The 18,811-nt window shown below is 43.9% G+C and overlaps 1 pseudogene; it reads left to right on the top strand.

Annotated features, from left to right (window-relative positions):
* Positions 1-2,440: 2,440 nt before the first annotated feature.
* Positions 2,441-3,055, top strand: LOC127678572 (ATP synthase subunit O, mitochondrial-like; annotated as a pseudogene).
* Positions 3,056-18,811: the final 15,756 nt, after the last annotated feature.

Genomic DNA, 18,811 nt, shown 5'->3' with positions numbered 1-18,811 from the left:
CCCAGGTCTCACTGAGACTTAAGGCCTTCCCTGGTTATTCACTGGGGTTTTGAGCTAGAAGATAGGTATGTACAGTTGTTATAAGTTGTATTTTCTTATGCTGAGGCTCTACGCATAAGATTTATAATCCAAGTTCCTAACTAAGGTCCTAACTCTATTTCCCCAAGCATCACCCCTGTATTAGGTTTCTTAGACAAAGCTCTACTCAAGTCTCTCATGGTAGACTCCAGTTCAAGGGTCAGGATCCCAGGAGAGACTCTTCAGGCAGAGAGCAGATCAATAAGCTGCCTCTCAAATGTCTTCAGCAGTCCTCACAAGTGCTATGCATTGCTCTTGTTCTCTGCTTATATACTGTCAAGTGGCCAGGGTGGCATCGTCTGCTTACTCAGTCACATGTCAGGCTATCTATAATAAATGATATCACTGGTTTTTGGTTATCAGAAGCAGCCTTTGGGAGAGTTGGGTTTCTGACTAAGCTTTTTTCGCTCTCTCATGTTTATACAGAACTATTTTATTATGCTTTTCAGGCTGATGAAATTCTTTGGCTTCAGTAAGAATCAGTGGGTGACTGGAGGCCCCAGGGAAACCTTGGGACTGCCACAAAACTGACAATCTTGAAGAGGTATACTAGGACAATAGATAGGAATATAAGAGTCTGAAGTTTCTGTGAAGAACCTAAACATCACAAAATATACCTTTCATTACAAGTACAAGTACCTACCTTCTTGCTCATCAGACTTACTGGGGCTTACTGCTTTCCTAAGATTCTAACGGATCTAAGGTTTTCTTGAGATTCTCACTTGGGTATAAGCCTTTCCCCCATGTTCTCACTGTATCATAAGTCCTTTATCCTCTCACTAGTCACTAAGATCTTTTCACAAAGTCATTCACTAGAACCCAGGGCCTTCCCCAGGTACTCAGAGCTCTACAGAAGCTCCCTAAGATTCTAACTGGGGCCTAACACCTTCTCAGGGTCTCACTGGAACCTAAGCCCTTCCCCTTGCATCTTCATGGGCCTAAGGATTTTCTCAAGTTCTCATTGGCATGCAAAACCTTACCTAGTTTATTCCTGGGCATAAGGACCTCATAGGTTCTCACGGGAAGGCTGTCTCTTAAAGCTTTCCCCCATTATCTCAGTGGGGTTTAATATTCTCCCAGGTACTTATGGGGCCCAAAGTCTGGGGCCCAAAGTCTTCCTTAGTTCCTCACTGGGACCAAGGCCTTCCAGAGTGCTTACTAGAGCCTAACTACTTTTCCGGGTTCTTGATCAAAGGCTGTCCCTGGTGTTAAGCTTATAGGCAATTACACTATGTCATTCTAGGGATCTAGCACAGGCTTATATCATGAACCACCACCTCTACCAGGTGTGTCAGGTATGGGCTTTGCACAAAAGGACTGCTTGCCACTACAGCTCTCTCTGTCTGTTCCCATGTGGTCTTTGTTCTCACTCCCCACCTTTTACTCTTCCTACCTTTTCTTTCTTTCTGTTCCCAGTGGCTCTCTCTCTCTCTCTCTGTCCTCTCTCTCTCTCTCTCTCTCTCTCTCTCTCTCTCTCTCTCTCTCTCTCTCTCTCTCTCTCTTCTCTCTCATTCTCTCTGTTCCGAGGAGGTCCCCCTCTTCTCTGCTCTCATGACTCTGCTCCCATCTGTCTGTCTATCTACATGTCACTCATCTGCCTCCACCCCTCCTCCATGTCCTCACTCCTCTCCCTTCCTCTCCCTACCCTCATGGCTCACTCCTCTGCCTCTACACATCCCCAGGTCCTTCTCCTTCTCCATTCCCCCAGTAAATCACCTTTATACCAGATCTTCTGCATGGCATAAGTACTCAGGGGCATACCTTGGCATTAGCCCATGAAGTATGCCTTCCTGATTAACGCCTTCTTCAAGTGCACATTGTAATCTTGGTTCATCCCCATAGTTTATTGAGGACTAAGACCTTTCCAAAGCTATCCCGGGGCCTTCCTTAGGCTGTCTTAGATTGTAATCGTGTCCAAGACCTTCTGTAGGTTCTTACTGGGACCTAAGGCCTTTTAAGTTTGTCATTCATCTTAGAGCCTGTCCAAGCTTTTCACTGTAGCCTAAGACTAAACGGTGGGATTCATTAAAGCCTAAAAATATTCCCAACCCCTCACAGCATCTATAAGGCCATTACCAGTTTTTCATGAACTCTGAAGACTTTCCCTTCTTGTGGACTAAAACTTTTGACAGGTTCTCTCACTCAGATCAGAGACCTTCTCTAGGTTCTCACTGGGCTCTAAGGCGTGGCCTTGAGCACTTCTGTCTTTTCCCAATTCTTACTGTAGCTTAAAACCTACTAAAGGTGTTCACTGAAGCTTAAGGGTTTTTCAGGGTAATATCTTGTTACAGAATATTTGACTACTGTGCATAAAAAATCCAATTTTCCCACTTGGGTTTGACCTATAGCCACCTGAGAAAAGATGGCTGCCCCAGCTGCATCCAGGCTGTTCTGATAGGTTCGGAGCTTCAGTACGTCTGTGGTCAGGCCCTTTGACAAGCTTGTAAGGCCTCCTGTTCAGGTCTATGACATCGAAGGCCACTATGCAACTGCCCTGTACTCTGCTGCTTCTAAAGAGAATAAGTTGCACCAGATGGAGAAGGAGTTGCTGCGAGTGGGGCAACTCCTAAAGGACCACTGGCTGTTCTGAATCCATATGCCAAGCGTTCTATCAAAGTGAAAAGCCTGAGTGACATCACCACAAAGGAAAAGTTCTCTCCGCTGATGGCCAACCTCATGAATTTACTTGCTGAAAACTGTCACCTAGGCAACACCCAGGTTGTCATCTCTGCCTTTTCTACCATCATGAGTGTCCACCGTGGAGAAGCGCCATGCACAGTGAACACAGCATTGCCTCTAGATGAAGCTGTTCTCTCTGAGGTAAAGATAGTGCTGAAGAGCTTCCTGAGTCAAGGCCAAAAACTGAAACTGGAGGTCAATCATGGGTGGGATGATTGTCCGAATTGGGGAGTACATTGATTTGTCTACAAAGAGCAAGATACTGAAACTCAGCAAGGCCATGAGGGAGCTACTCTGAGAGACTGTCACCTGTGTGAACGCTTATCCTTGGAGCAACAATAAAATGATTCCTGAACAGAAAGAAAGAAAGAAAGAAAGAAAGAAAGAAAGAAAGAAAGAAAGAAAGAAAGAAAGAAAGAAAGAAAGAAAGAAAGAGAAAGAAAGAAAGAAAGAAAGAAAGAAAGAAAGAAAGAAAGAAAGAAAGAGGAAAGAAAGAAAGAAGAAAAGAAAAAAGAAAGAAAACCTAATTGTCAAGAAAATATAAAAGCTTAATTAGATATTGCATTTGTCAGATGTAGTTTGGGTACCCCTAAAGCCTCTGTAGAATAGAATGCTTCAGAATGGAAAGTTCCTGCTTCTTTTAAGGCAATTTGTTTTGGAGAAGTCATCATGTCTTTGTTTTAGGAACAGAGGCAAAGTCAGCAGAGTGGCTTCAAAGTACCCAAAGGAAAAGATGACTTGGTTTGGGCCCGACTGACGTGGCTTGGAAACCCACACCCAACCATGATGGTGACATGACTCAGCCTGCCAAGTGTGTAGCAGAGGAATTTAAGGCTTCTTCTATAGCAATTGGATCTCTGATCAATCTATGTCTCTCTGTGTCTCACTCTTTCTCTGTCTATGTCTCTCTCTGTATCTGCCTCTGTATCACTCTGTTTCTGTCTCTGTCTTTGTCTTCTTCTCTGTCTCTATCTCTTTCTATCTCTGGCTTGGAAGAGCCTTTATAAAAGGGGCTCCATGTAAGAGATAGGGTGTTGGCTTATATTTTTCTAAACCTACTTTAATAAGGCTTCTTAAATGCTTTAACCTCCCTTCTAGCTCACTACCCACCATATATAGTCGAAAAGAAAGGTTATAAGGACATGGAAGATGTGGGCCTGATTAGAAATAGTTCTTTGGGGCAATTCTAATCTTTGTTGTCAGAATGTCAGTAGTTCAGTCTACTAGCAAACTACCACATTCAAACCAGCAGCTTCATTCCAGTCTATTCTGCATACAGCATACATAAATCAGCCTTGGTAGCTCTATCTACAATAAACTGCAATGGTGCAGCTAGTTAGAGTAAACTGCATGAAGGTTCTGGAATAGCATAAGTTCTTTGTCAAGTTACTTGAAGTCTCTATGAAGCCATGACAACCAACTATCAGCAATTCAACATAAGGTGACCCAATACATGAGCATCACCAGGAAAGACTATTGAACTGAAGCAAGGCAAGCCAATGCCAGAGCCTCCTCCCACTGTTTGTAGGTTCATATTTATATTCTTTATAAATATCATGTGTCCTCTCACCTGTGTCTCCTTCACCAAAACATCCTCTTAACTGTGTCTGCTTCTGCAAAAAAAAAATATTATGACCAAATTGAGTCTCCAGAAATTTCCCTTCAATAGGAATTTTTTGTTTGGGTTTTCAAGAACCATGGAGAAGTATATGGCAGGCACAGTTAAAACAAGATTCTGGGAAAGAGAGTTAATGAATCTACTTGGGAAGAGTTCAAGGGAAAGGTAGACTACCTAGGCAGAATGACACAGAGATTTCTACAGAGCTAACAGTTTAGAATCAGACTTTTGAAAGTATTTCCTATGTAGCTTGGGAAACTACAGTTACCTGACTGACCTAGCAGGATTTTACCTCAGTTTATGCCTTCCAAGTCTTTATTGGTATAAATACTGAGTCATTTAAGTAGTTACACTAACTATGTTTTTAAACCTTCCCCCCAAAACACAGTGAAGCCTAAGGCTCTCCCCAAGTTCTCACTGGGGCTTCAGGGCTTCGCATGTTATCACTGGGGCCTACAGCTTTCCAAGTTGTTTCTGTACCTTAATGTCCGACCCATGTTCTCATTAAAGCCTATACCCGGGATTTCAACAGGGCCAGAAATTTTCTTGTGTTCATGGAATATAGAAAACCATAATCATATTTTCGCTAAGTATAAAGAGTTTCCTTATGTTCTCATTGTGACCTATACATTCCACAGGTTCTCATGGTGGCTAAAGGCCTTCTTCAAAGTCTTGTTGAGACTTTCTTCCTTCCCTAAGTTCTTTTGGACCATAAAGGCTTTTACATATTTCACTGTGCCTTAAGGCTTTTGCAGAATCTTATTGTTATCTAAGGCCATCCTGAGAAACTTCACAAGGCCCAAAGCCTTTACAGGGCACTATATGGGTCCTAGGCCTTTCACAGGTTGACCCTGGAGCCTAAAACCTTTCATGATTTTTACTGTTGTTTAAGAGCTTCCACGGGTTCTCATTGGCACCTCGGGAGGACTTCCCAGGTGGTCAGTAGGGTCTAAGGCCTTCTAGCATTCCCCAAGTTCTCACTGGGTCATAAAGCCTTACCAAGGTTCTCATTGAAGTCAAATGCTTCCTCAGTTCCTCAGTGGTGCCTAAAATTTAAGCTCTGTCTCTGGGTCTTAGTTAGCCTTGCCCAGATTCTCATAGGGAGCCAGGTATTATTCTGCATTTCACTATTCTCTAAAATATTTCCTGTTGTCAAGGAATCTATCAGATTTTAGACAGGTTTAAACTTGGTCTGTAGGCCATCTCTGTGTTCTCCCTGTGCCCTACAAGAGCATACAGGTTCTGACTGGGGCATAATGACCTCAACAAGCTCACACTTAGATATAAGGCCCTCTACACAGTGTCATTGAGACCTTAGGCTTTCTTCAGCACTTAACCCCCTCTACATGTTTTTTGTTGACATTTTGGGCTTTCTCCAGGTTCTAATTGTGATACAATCCCCTTTTCAAATTATCATTGAGTCCTAAGGACTTCTCTAGAATCTCACTGGTACATAAGGTCTTTCCATGATTTTCACTGGAACCTGAAGCCTTCTCCAGTAAGATTTAAGATTGTTCCAGCATGTAACTGGTGCTTAAGGCCTTCTCATGGCTTCACTGGGACTTAAGGCTTTCCCCAAATTCTCACTAGGATCTAAGGTCTTCCCCGTGTTTCACTGGAGTTTCTATCCTTCCCACAGTGACTTAAAGCTTTCTGAAGATACTCATGGGCCTATGGCCATCCCCAAATTCTCACTGGGGTCTAAGACCATTTTCAGAATACCACTTGGTCTTAAGGCCTTCTTGAGTTTCACTGGACCCTAAGACCTCCCTCTATGTCTCACTATTCTAAGCCTTTCCCTGGATCTCATTGGAGCCTCAGATCTTTGCAGGTAATTACTGGGGCCTGTGCCCTTCCCCAGATTATCAATGAAGCCTAGATTTACTCCAGATTTTCAATGATGTGTAAGATCATTCTCAGAATATCACTACGGTAAGGCCTTCCCTCAGGTTATCACTGAGACTAAGGCTTTATTTCACTCAGGTTCTGACTAAGCCTTAAGGCCTTCCCCAGGTTCATATAGAAACTAAGGGCCTTCCATGGTTTCCACTGTATTCTGAAGCATTCTGTAGGTTAATACTGGGGCCCAAAACCTTCTTCAGTATCTCACTAGAACCTAAGGCTTCCTCATGGGGACTAAGGCTTTCTAAAGTTTCCCAATGGTGCCTAAGGATTTATCTATGTTCTGACTGGGTCATAAAGCCTTTACTACACACTCACAGTGGTCCAAGGCCTTCTGTACTATCTCAGTTATACAAAAAAAAATTTGCTAGAATCACACTGGGCCCCAAGGGCTTTCCACAAGTATTCTGGGCCTAAGGTTTTCCTTAGATACTCAGTGAGATCTAAAGTTTTCCCCAGGATCACACTGAATCTTAAACCTTCTCCAGTATCTCCATGAGATATAACCCCTTTCCAGATTCTTACTGACACTCAAGGCTTTCCTAGGTTACTCACTAAAATATAAGGCATTTCCCAAGTTCTCATTGGGGTTTAATGGCTTCCCAGTTTTTCAATGGCTGTCTCTATATTCTCACTGGGAACTAAGGTCTTCTTCTGATTCTGACTCATGTTCATGTCTTTCCTGAGGTTCTCTCTGGGATCTGATGGCTTTCTACAGGTTCTCACCAAAACTTAAAGCCTTCCTTAGGATCTCTCAAAGGTATAATGTTTTTCTTGTTTCTCACCTGGGCTGAAGTCCTCTGGTATCTTACTGAGACCTGTTGCCTATCCAAGATTTTATTAGGGTGGAAAACTTTCCCCAGGTATGTACAGCGGCCTAATACCTTACCCAGGTTCTCATTGCAGAGTAAGGTGGTCTCTAGAATTAACTGGGAACTAATGGTCTCTCACAGTCTCACTATGGCCTAATGACTTCCCCATGTTTGAAGTAGGTTCTAAGGACCTCTCTGTGACTCACTGTAGCCTCAGGCCATCCAAGGATCTCGATGAGACCTAAGGCCTTCCCCAGTTATTCATTGTGTATTGTGATCTAGAAGGTAGTCATGCACAGTTGGTATAACAAAAGTTACATCTTCTTCTGCTGAGGGTCTTCACAGAAGGATTGTATGACAAGTTTCTAACTAAGGTCCTAACCCTATCTTCCCAAACTGCTCACCTGCATGAAGTATCTTAGCCAATGCTCAGGTCCATTCTCTCATGGTAGACTCCAGTTCAAGGGTCAGGATCACAAGAGAGACTTTCCAGTCAAAGGTAAGATCAACATGGTGTCTATTCCAATGTCTTCAGCAGGCCTGGAGAGGCAAAGTATTATGCATTGCTCTTGGTCTCTACTTATGTACTGTCATGTGGGCAGGGTGGCATTGTCTGATCATGCAGTCACATGTCTAGTTATTTTCAGTAAGTGATATCACTTGTTTTTTGGTTATCAGGAGCAGCTTTCCTAACTAAGCCATTTATCTCATGTTTAAAGAAATTCTTTTTATTATACTGAGGAAGGCCTTAGGCTTTAGTAAGAATCAGTGTGTGGCTATAGACCACAGTGAAAACTTGGGACTGCCCCACAAAGCTGATCAGCCTTGAAGAGGTAGGCTTAGGACTGTGGTTAGGAACTTAAGAGTAAATCTAAAAGTGTGAAAAATAACAAAACATAATTTTCATTATAAGCACAAATATCTACCTCTTGCTCATGACACTTACTGGGTCTAATGTCCTTCCTAAGATTCTAACTTGAGTCTAAGGTTTTCTTGATATTTTCACTGGTATATAAGCATTCCCCCAGGATTTCCTTGGGGCATAATATCTTCTTGAGTACTCACTGGGCCCAAGGTCTTTCCCAGATTCACACTGGGGCCTAAGGCTTTCCCCTGGTTCTGTCTCATAAGGCCTTTTTACCCTCTCTGTTGTCCATCCTCTGTGTGATCAATCATTAGGGCTAGCTCTTATGAAGTTGTTTTGCATGATTATTTCAGAAAAATCACTAACTGAGACAGTCTGCGAGTGTGAATCACCTGGGCTATTTGCTTTATGAAGACATTCATGTCTCAGTGATAAGAGGTTTTCCCTGGTCAGATCTAATCTTTATAAGTTTTGTTGGTAACCATATTTTTTATTCCCTATAGATACATAGACATAACCACATCCCCATCTTAAAACTATTACAGGTTTTCATTCTAATGTCAATACATTTTTATGGTATATTGGTTGACGCAGTTCCTCAGTTTTGTGGGTTTTTTTTTCTTTTTTTGTTTTTGATAACCCAGTGTCTCTCAGCTGCTTTTGTTCCTTTTTTACCAACATTAAGAAAAATTTAGAGTTAACAAAGCATTATTTGGTCTGTCCCTCTGTGTTTTTACTTTCTCTTTTTGTTTGATAAGCATCTCTTTTAAGGTTCAATTGACTTTTTCTGTAACTGCTTGTCTAGTGAGATTGTGTAGTATACCAATAACATGCTTTGTATTGTAATACGCAAAGAATTGAAGAATTGCTTCATCTTATTAGATACCTATGCAGGAGCATTATCAGTTTTAACTTGTGCATGCTAAGAACTAATGCTGTTAATGCAAGATTAAGCTTTACTTAAGCTCCTATTTTGTTTTCAAGGTACAGTTTAGAACAGATAACTAAAAACAGACAAGAATTGTTTAACTCAGATATGCTTGGTAGGTGCTAACTAGCTCTCAAGCCTGTCAGAGACCTGGTGAATATGTCATTTAATATGCTTAAACTTACCATGACAGAGACGCCATAATCGTAGCAGTGACCTCCCCCAAGGTCTCTAAGAAAATATGGGCACAATGACAAAGCTACACAGATTGTGGTATACTAACCACTGGGAAAGACTGCCCCATTGCCTCCCCCCAACCCCCAGGGTCTGGCCTGAAAAGTGAACAAACAGGACACTTGGAGAGTTAATTGTCCACATTGCTTAAGACAAGGTGAAGTCAGTCTTTCCCATGTTCCTTCACAGGAAAAAACCTCTTCATCTCTTCATCTTCTGGGCCTGATGGCCAAAGGCAGCCTCAGCCTGTAGTGCCATAGAGACCACAGGATCCTGGGACAACTGGTTAGGTAATGGATATTTTACCTTTAATTGTTTTAATTAATAATTTTAATTAAAATTTAATTAATACATAGGTCATTTAGATTATATCTTATCTTTCTCAAGTCTCTGGTCACATTGACAGCTCAGCTGACTATAACTTGACAGCTAGAGAACAGGAAACTACCCCAAGGTAATCCACCACTGTGCTAGTTCATTAGTCAATTCATTAGTTAGTTGAAACTACTAGGTCTCTTGTTTTAAAAAGACAAACAGGTTTGCCTTGCTCGTGGGCTTCATGTTAAAAGATAAACAGATTTCAGATGTAACTTTTTACTATTCCTTCATCTAAAGGAACTCACTTTACAGTGACTATTCCCAAACATCAACCACCCGTGTCTTATGGTAAGCAATTGGATATGAAAACAACGTAAAGGTTATGTAGGCTTAAGTTATGAGGATCTAAGGAACTGTTTTAGGATAGAAGACGCTGTCTTAAGATTCATAAATGCAAGTGAAAGCCTAAGTGATGATAAGGAAATGATTTAAGGTTTATAAAAAGAATAAAAAATCTCTTCAGATTTTCCCCTCATTGTCTGACTGTTGTATTAGGGCTTGAATATCCCAGAGAATTAACATTAATCAATGAAATTCTCATAAGTTATTAGTCCAATCTGATAAAGCCTTCCACTACTATATGATCCACTATCAAAATCACAAGTTCAAGATTTTAAATTTCCTCTGGTTGTCTTTGAAGAATAGACTTAAAAGTGTTTCTCATTGTGCTAAATTTATAAACATCCAATCTTCTGGATGGAGGGAAGAAGCCCCCCTTTCACAATCTGTAGTCATACTGAAAGTCAAGATCTACTGAGCTTTTGCCCCTTCTGCTCACGAAAGGGTTCTGTCTTCACTGAGCTCACCTTAGAGTGTTCATGCTTTTAACCCAAAATTGTTTCCAAAGCCTCTACTATGACACAGAGATGTATGTCTACTGCCTTTTCTACAATGTGGATTTCAGTATAGATTACAAATAGTGTCACACCTAAAACTTATCTCTTTTCGTAAACTTAAAAAGGATTCGTGTAAGCTTCAGGAAATCTACTCAGATCCACCTCTCATGGGTCAAATGGACTCCAGATAAGTACCCTGTCATCCAAGAGCCTATTTCTCACCTATTACTTCTTCCGGGGGGTGGGATTCCTTCCCCTTTCCCTGGTTTTGGGACACAAGTTTCAAATGTATACCCAAGAGAAAAAATTCTCCCTAACCTACTTAACTATCTTCTGCTCCTAATATATATTATATATAATATGCACCATGCACATGCTCACAGACATGTTCCAGAATCCTGCCAAGTCCAGGTATTTTCTCAAAATCTTCATCTAGAACAACTCCAAAGCAGTTACCCACAGGTGCTCCAGCCCAACCTCACAGAATGCTTTAGCTTGACCTGCATTCCTACTCCAAGAAGCCCTGCTGCAACTCCAGATCCTGGACAACAGTGAATCAACCAGCTCTCCCAGGACTTGAGTAGCATCCCAGTTTTCTTAGCATCCCCAAAGACGACATCACCCCTAGTCAGCAGAACACAATGCCCTCGCTCTGGCCCTACTAGCACCCATCTTAGTTTTTAATTAAACAAAAGTGGAGTAGATCACAGGTGATTCCACTAGGCTTCCTCCAGGGACCTAGCAATGGCTTAAGTCATCATCTGCGGCCATTACCAGGTGCACCAGGTGTGGGCTGCATTTAAAAGGACTGTCTGCCACTACAGCTTTCTTTCTCTGTGTTCCCAGCTGGTCTCTCCCCTACCCCTCTCTGTCCTTCTTTGCCCACCCCCACATTTTCTGCTCTCATGACACTGTTCCCATCTGTCTGCCTGTCTATATGTCCACTCCTCTACCCCTTCCCAGATCCTCACTCTTCTACCCTGCCCCCAGTAAGCTCCCTTCATACCAGATCTGTTCCCTGGCATAATTACTCAGGGGCACACACACCTTGGCATAGGCCCTCTAGGTACCTACTCACAGCACTCTATTTCATAACACCTAGGATGCCACTGGGGCCTAAGTTCTTCTCAGGGTCACACTGGGATCCAAGACCTCAAGGTTTTAGGCCCTTCCTTCTAGGTTCTAAGGCCTCTCCTGGTTTTCACTGGTGTCTTAATACCTTCCCAGGGACTTCCTGGAAGTCAAAGTCTTCCCAGATTTTTCACTGGGGCCATGTGGGGAGAGTGGATCGTGCCACCAGACAGAACTGGTAAGGTTGAAGCAGGTTCAAAACCCTGGGGAATCTCAGAATTGAGAAAGGTAGGTATGAAACCTGCTCCCTGCCACGCTCTACTTGTCCTGGAACATGTAACCATGGTAACCCACTAAGAGGGCCATGACAACCAGTCACATAGGAACAATAACTGAAGCTCTTCCTCATGGAAATAAAGCATCCCTAACATCTCAGACTGAGCCAATGGGAAGCATCTATCCCCAAATTCCACCCTACTCCCAAAATGTTTATAAGGTCCCTGTCCACATAAAATAAAGTGCAGGAATTATTTCACAGAGAATTGTCTGAAGGTGGCTGTTTTACTGAGCTGTAACACTCTGGGGAAGAGTTTTCTCTTTTGAAGCATTCATCATTGGACCTTGGATCTGCCCAGCAGGCCAGGCTTGTGCACTCTCTGGCTTGCCACTACATGTTTGCTGCCGCTCATAGGAATACCCCACCACTTGCTTAGTGGCTCTGGCTCTGGCTTTTGGCCACCCACCATGGCTGCTGTCACTGCTGCCATTAACATAGGTGCTGTGACAGTTATAGGAGAGACTCTAGTTATCTTCCCTTCACAGGTTTCCCTTCAGAGAGCTGGAACACTTTGGCCATTCTGCCCAGACCAAAGCCCTGAGTAATTATGCCAGGGAACAGATCTGGTATGAAGGGAGCTTACTGGGGGCAGAGGGCTTTTTTGTTCTGGCTGGGCCAGAGATTGCATCTGTCTCCCCCAAGAAGCTTACTGGTGGCATACATACAGCCAGACAGGGCCTAAGGCCTTCCTCCAGATTCTTACTGAACTCTAGGCCTTTCTCAGATTCTCAATGGGGCCTACAGCCTTCCCCTGGTACTCAGTGGTGTCTATGGCCTTCCAATTATCTAACTAGGGATTAAAGACCTCCAAATTCTCACTGGGGTCTAAGGTATTCCCTAAGTTCTCACTAGAGCCCAATATTAGCCCCCCACCCCAGTTTCTCACCTGTAAGCAAGGATTTCCCTGGGTCTTACTGGGACCTAAGGTGGTCCCCTAAATCTCATTCATTCTTTAAATTGTATCTACCTTCTCACTGGGGCCTTAGACCTTACCTGGGTCTCACTGGGCCATAAGCCTTGCCAAGGATCTCGTTGAGATGTAAATACTTCTCCAAACTTCTTCGGAGCCCAAAGTCTCCCACAGGTTCTCATTGGGTTTTCCCAAGGTTGTCACTGTATCTTAAGTCCTTTTCCATATTCTCCCTAAGACCTAAGATCCTCTACAGTTTCTCACTGGGTCTTGAGGCTTTCCCTGGATTATCACTGGGGCCTAAGATTCTTCTCTGGGCATTTGATGTGAAAATGAGAATGTTATCACATTTTAAAGGTGTCCAGGGAGATTATAGCATGGGGTATATATACATCACATACATAACCATAGAGCCTGCCTTAGTTAGAGTTCTATTGCTGTGAATAAATGCAATGACCACAGCCATTATCAGAAAGGAAACTATTTAATTGGGGTTTGCTTACAGTTTCAGAGGGTTAGACCATTCTCATCATGGCAGGGAACATGGCAGCACGCAGGCAGACATGGCGCTAGAGAGGCAGCTGAGAGTTCTGCATCTGGATCCACTGGCAGAAAGAAGAGTGACACTGGGCCTAGCTTGAGCTTTGGAAAACCTCAAAGTCCACCTCCAGCAATACACTTCCTTTCAAATAATACTACTCTCTGTGACCAAGCATTCAAATCTATGAGCCTTTTGTGCCATTCCTATTCAAACCATCACAAAAGCTAGAGCTTTCTTACATTCTCACTGAAGTCTAGGGTCTTCCCCAGACTCTCAGTTCGACATAATGATAAACCCAGGGTTTCATTGGAGCCTAATGCATTCCTCAGGTTCTAACTGTGGCCTAAGGCTTTTCTATGTTCCCACAGCCATACAACCTCTATAGTGTCTAAGGCCTTCCACAGGTTCTTGCAGGGGTATATGGCTTTGCCCATGTTCATTGGTTTTTTTGGATTTGTTTTTTTTTTTCAAGACGAGGTTTCTCTGTATAGCCCTGACTGTTCTGGAACTCACTCTGTAGACCAGGCTGGCCTCGAACTCAGAAATCCGCCTGCCTCTGCCTCCCAGAGTGTTGGGATTACAGGTGTGCGCCACCACTGCCCGGCTTTACCCATGTTCTTACTGAGGCATAAGGGCTTTTAAGATTTTCATGGTGCCTAAGATTTTCCCAGGATCTCACTGGTCTAAAGTGTTCTTATGGTCTCATGGGGGCCTAAGATTTTTGCCAAGTTCTAACTAGATCATAAGGCCTTACCACATTCTCGTTGTGGTCTAAGGCATTTCCCAGATTCTCACTTGGGCCTAAGATATTTCCAGGTTCTCATTTGGTTTTATGATTTTCCACTGGGTCTTAATATGTCTTAAGGCCTGTCACAGGTTCTCACTGGGGCATAGGGCCTTCCTTGGCTTTTCATTGGGGCTGAAGGCTTTCCCCCATATTCTCACTGTGGCCAAAGGCCTTCACTAGATTCTCATTGAGGCCTCAGGGCTTCCACAGAGTCTCAATTGGTCTTAAGGTCTTGCCAAGAATGTCACTGGAGCCCAAGAACTTCCTCAGTTCTTACTGTGGCAGAAAACCTTTCACAGATTCTGATTGAGACCCAAGGTATTTTTCCCAGGATCTCTCTGGAGACTGGGACTTTCCCCCATGTTTCACTAGGGTCTAGGAACTTTCCCAGGTTCTCACTGATGCCCAAGGCTTTCCTTAGGTTGTTGCTGGGTTTTAAATTATTTTCTAAATTCTCCCTGGGGCCTAAAGTTTTCTGTAGCTTATCATTGGTGCCTAATGCATTTCCCAAATTCTCATGAGGCTTAAGACTTTCTTGGTTCTCACTGGAGCCTACAGCATTCCACAGGTTCCCGCTGAGTCAAAGGCTTTTTCAAGTTTTCACTGTGTCTAAAACTACCCAGGTTCTCAATGGGGTCTAAGGTTTTCCCACGATCTCACTGGGGTTAAAGCCATGTGAATTCCTAAATTCTCACAGGGATATGAGGCATGATTTCAGGTTCTCACTGGGTTTTAAGGCCTTCCCCAGTTTCTCACTAGTTAAGTGAGACTTTCCCTGGGATTCATTGGGACCTAAGGTTCCCTGAGTCTCACACATGCCTAAGATATTTTCTACATCTTTACTGCAGCCTAAGGACTTCTTTAGGTTCTCACTAGGACCTAAAGCCTTTTGTATGTCTTCCTTGGGCCCAAGGGCTTACCAGGTTCTCACTGAAACCTAAAGTTTCCCCCCTGATTCTCAGTAAGGCTAAGATTTTCCCAAGGTCTCACTAGGATCTAAGGCCTTCCCGAGGTTTCCACTTGGTCTTAAGGCTTTCCCTGATATTTCACTGCATCCCAAGTCCTTTCCATGTCTTCTTATAGCCCAAGGCCTTTCCCATGTCCTCAAGGTGTCTTAAGGCCTTCCTAAGCCTCTCATTGAAGCCTAAGGCTTCAGGTTCCCACTGGCACTTTTCCTAGGTTCTCGCTGTAGTCTAAGGCCTATCCAGCTTCTCCCTAGGACTTATAGCTTCCAGAGTTTCTCATGGGCCCTAAGGCCCTTCCCAGATGCTCTCTGGGCCCTGAGGACTTCCCTTAGGTTCTCCCTGGGGCCTAAGGCTTTTTTTTTTCTCACTGGGTCCTACCATGTTCCCTGGGTTCTCACTAGGTCTTAAGACTTTCTTTAAAATTTTACTTGGTATTCAGGTCTTATCCAGTGTCTGATTGAGGCTTGTGGTTTTCCTTATGAGTGAAATTTTTTCAGGGTTTCACTAGGCCTGAAACTATCTACAGTGTTTCTCTGTGGCCTATGTCTTTTCCAATGACCCGCTGTGGCTTCAGTCCTCTTTTAGATTCCACTCTGGCTTAAAGATTTGCACCCCACCCCATCCTACTGAGTCCAGTGGCCTTCTTCAGCATCTCTCTGGGGCTTCTAAAATGGATATGTTCTAAAATGGAAGTAAGGCTGTATTGGTTACTTTTCCTGTGCTATATATAATAAAACACCTATGACCAAATTTTTTATTATAGAAAAAATTTATTTGGGCTTTAGCTTTGTACTGGCTGATTTTGTGTGTCAACTTGACACAGGCTGGAGTTATCACAGAGAAAGGAGCCTCCCTTGAGTAAATGCCTCCATGAGATCCAGCTGTAAGGCATTTTCTCAATTAGTGATCAAGAGTGGGAGGGCCCCTTGTGAGTGGTGCCATTCCTGGGCTGGTAGGCTTGGGTTGAGCAAGCCAGGGGAAGCTAGCCAGTAAGTAACATCCCTCCATGGCCTCTGCATCAGCTCCTGCCTCCTGACCTGCTTGAGCTCTAGTCCTGACTTCCTTTGGTAATAAACAGCAATGTGGAAGTGTAACCTGAATAAGTCCTTTCCTCCCCAACTTACTTCCTGGCCATGATGTTTTATGCAGGAATAGAAACCCTAAGACAGGCTCCAAAGAGATGAGTCCATCACCATCACACTGGGAAGGCATGGTAGCAGACAAGAATGGTGGGTGGAGCAGGGAGCTGAGAGCTCACATCCTCAACCAGAAGCAAGTGTAGAGAGCATGAACTGGAAGTAGGAAAGTTTTTGGTTTTTGTTTGTTTGTTTAATACTTTCAGAGCCAGTCTCCAGAAGCATACTTTCTTTAACAAGGCCAACCTCCTAAACCTTCCCAAATAGCATGACCAACTAGGTACCAAGTATTCAAATTCCTCATTTATGGAAAACATTTCTCATTTAAACCACCACACACCCAAGTCCAAAGATCATTCTTGGGGTATCACTGGGGTCTCAAGTCTTCCATGGGGTTTGTGATCTAAAGCCTTCCTCCTTGTGGCCTGAGGCACTTCCTAGATCTTCTAGAGCCTGAGGCCTTTCCCAGACTTTCACTGTGGCCTAAAATCTTCATAGGCTCTGACGGTGGACCTAATCTCTTCCCATCCTCATTCTCACTCAGTCCTAAGGGCTTCTTCCCTGGATACCTGAATCCTCCTCCAGGGTATCACAGGGCCTAAGATCCTCCTTGGATCTCAGCAGAGTACATGGCCTTCCCTGGGTCTCACTGTGACCTGAGGCTTCACAGGATCTCTCTAGTGCCTAAGGCCTTCCCCAGAGTCTTTTGGGGGCCTAAGGTTTCCCCAGGGTCTCACAGAGGTCTACTATCTTCCTTAGCATCTTACTACAGCCTAAGGCCTTCCATTTGGTTTCACTTGTACCTGTTCCAGGGTCATACTAAGGCTTTAGGTCTGTCTTAGGCTTTCATGAAGGCCAAAAATCTTCAAGTTCTCACTGGGGCCTGATACTTTCCTCAGGTTCTAACTAGGACCTAAGGCCTACCCAAGGGTCTCAATAGGGCCTAGGGCTTCCCAGGGTCCCACTGTGACCTAAGGATATCTTTAGAGTTCCATTGAGGCCTAGCATCTTCCCCAGTGACCCACTGTTGCCTAAGGCCTTCTCCAGGTTTCCACTGGGGCCTAAGGCTTTCTCCAGGGTCTCACTGTGGGCTAAGGCCTTCTCCTAATGCAATGGTTCTCAACCTTCCTAATGCTGTGACCCTTTAATACAGTTCCTCATTTGTGGTGAACCCAACCATAAAATTATTTTCATCTCTACCTCATAACTAATGTTACTACTGTTATGAATCATAATCTAAATATCTATGTTTTCCAATGGTCTTAGGTGACCCCCTATGAAAGGGTCATTTGACCAAAAAAGGGGTTGCAACCCACAGGTTGAAAACAGCTGCCCTATGGTTTGAGTCAAAAGGCTTTACAGATGTTCTCAATGTAGCTAAAAGCCTTCCAAGGATTTCACCAGAACATGAAACCTTCAATGTCTCATTGGAGCCTAAAGTCTTCTCTGGGGATTAATAAAGGCCTCAGACCATCCTTTGTTCTCAGTGGGACAAAGACATTTCTCAGAGTCTCAATGGAGCCTAGGTCATTCTCTAGATGTCACAGAAGCCTAAGTCTTTCCTCAGGGTCTCACTGTGGATAAGGGCTTTCTAGGGGTTTCCTGAATTCTAAAGCCTTCCATGGTCTTGCTAAGGTCAAAGGTCTTCTACAGTATCTAGTCTTAAGGCCTTCCTAGGTTCTCATTGAACCCTTAAGGTCTCACTGGATTCTTAAGTCTTCCTTGGAGCCTGGCATAAGCTAATAACCTTACTCAGGATCTCACTGGGACCTAATGTCTTCCAAGGATCTCACTGGAGCCTAAGGCCTTTCGATTGTCTCACTGGGGTATGAAGCTTCCCTAAGACCCTACTCTGCCCTACAACCTATCCTACATCTTTGACAAGGCAAAAGGCCTTCCACAGTATCTCACTGTGGATTATGGCCTGACCCTGGACCTCACTGGAAACTAAAACCTTGACAGGGTTTCAATGGTACAAAAGCCCTCCCTACTGTAACAAATTGAGGTCTTCTCTGGGTTTCAATATGACCTAAGACCTTCCCCATCTTTTTATTGTGACCTAAGTTACTCCAAAGGTCTCTTTGGTGACCAAGGCCTTCCCCAGGATCTCTTTGGAGTTTTAGGCCTTCCCAAGGTCTGAAGCCCATGGCCTTCCTTGGGGTCTCACTTAAGTCAAAAATCTTCATCAATTCCCAAGGCATAAGACATTTCGTGGCATTCCACCGGGACATAAGCCTTCCCCTGGGACTCATTAGGTGCAATGTAGGTGGGGCACAGCTCTGGGGTTTTGCCAGCCTTCTTCATCCCTCTGCCTACTTGCTAGGTGCCTAAGACACCTGAGCACAGGGAGGGGGCCTGGTCTACAAGCCTTGTCAGAGGCTGTACCCTAGTTAGCACAGCTGTGGCTGTCACTCCTTGCCCTGGTCTCCACCTCTGTGTTGTTAGTCCATGCCTCTGGGATGGCTCATCCAGGGCCTTGTTCAACCCCCTCCCCTCCAGCACTGTTTGAGAGCTCAGAAACGGCAGGGAAATAAGACCAGTACCTTCTGTCTGGTCTGGAGTGTCTGGGATGCTGAATTGGAAGAAAGAGGTGGGGGGAGAAGCAAATACTCTAAACCTCCAAATGAAGCCAGGGCAGATATGAGTGCTAGAAGCTATCTTTGTGGTGACACAGAGGTCAGGGGCACTCGTGGAGACCTTTCCTTCCTTTATTGAGATAATAATCAGGGTGGTG

This window comes from Apodemus sylvaticus, chromosome 1, assembly GCF_947179515.1.
Source record: "Apodemus sylvaticus chromosome 1, mApoSyl1.1, whole genome shotgun sequence".
NCBI lineage: Eukaryota > Metazoa > Chordata > Mammalia > Rodentia > Muridae > Apodemus > Apodemus sylvaticus.
Note: the sequence above shows the minus strand (reverse complement) of the source record. Positions and strands in the feature narration are given on the sequence as shown.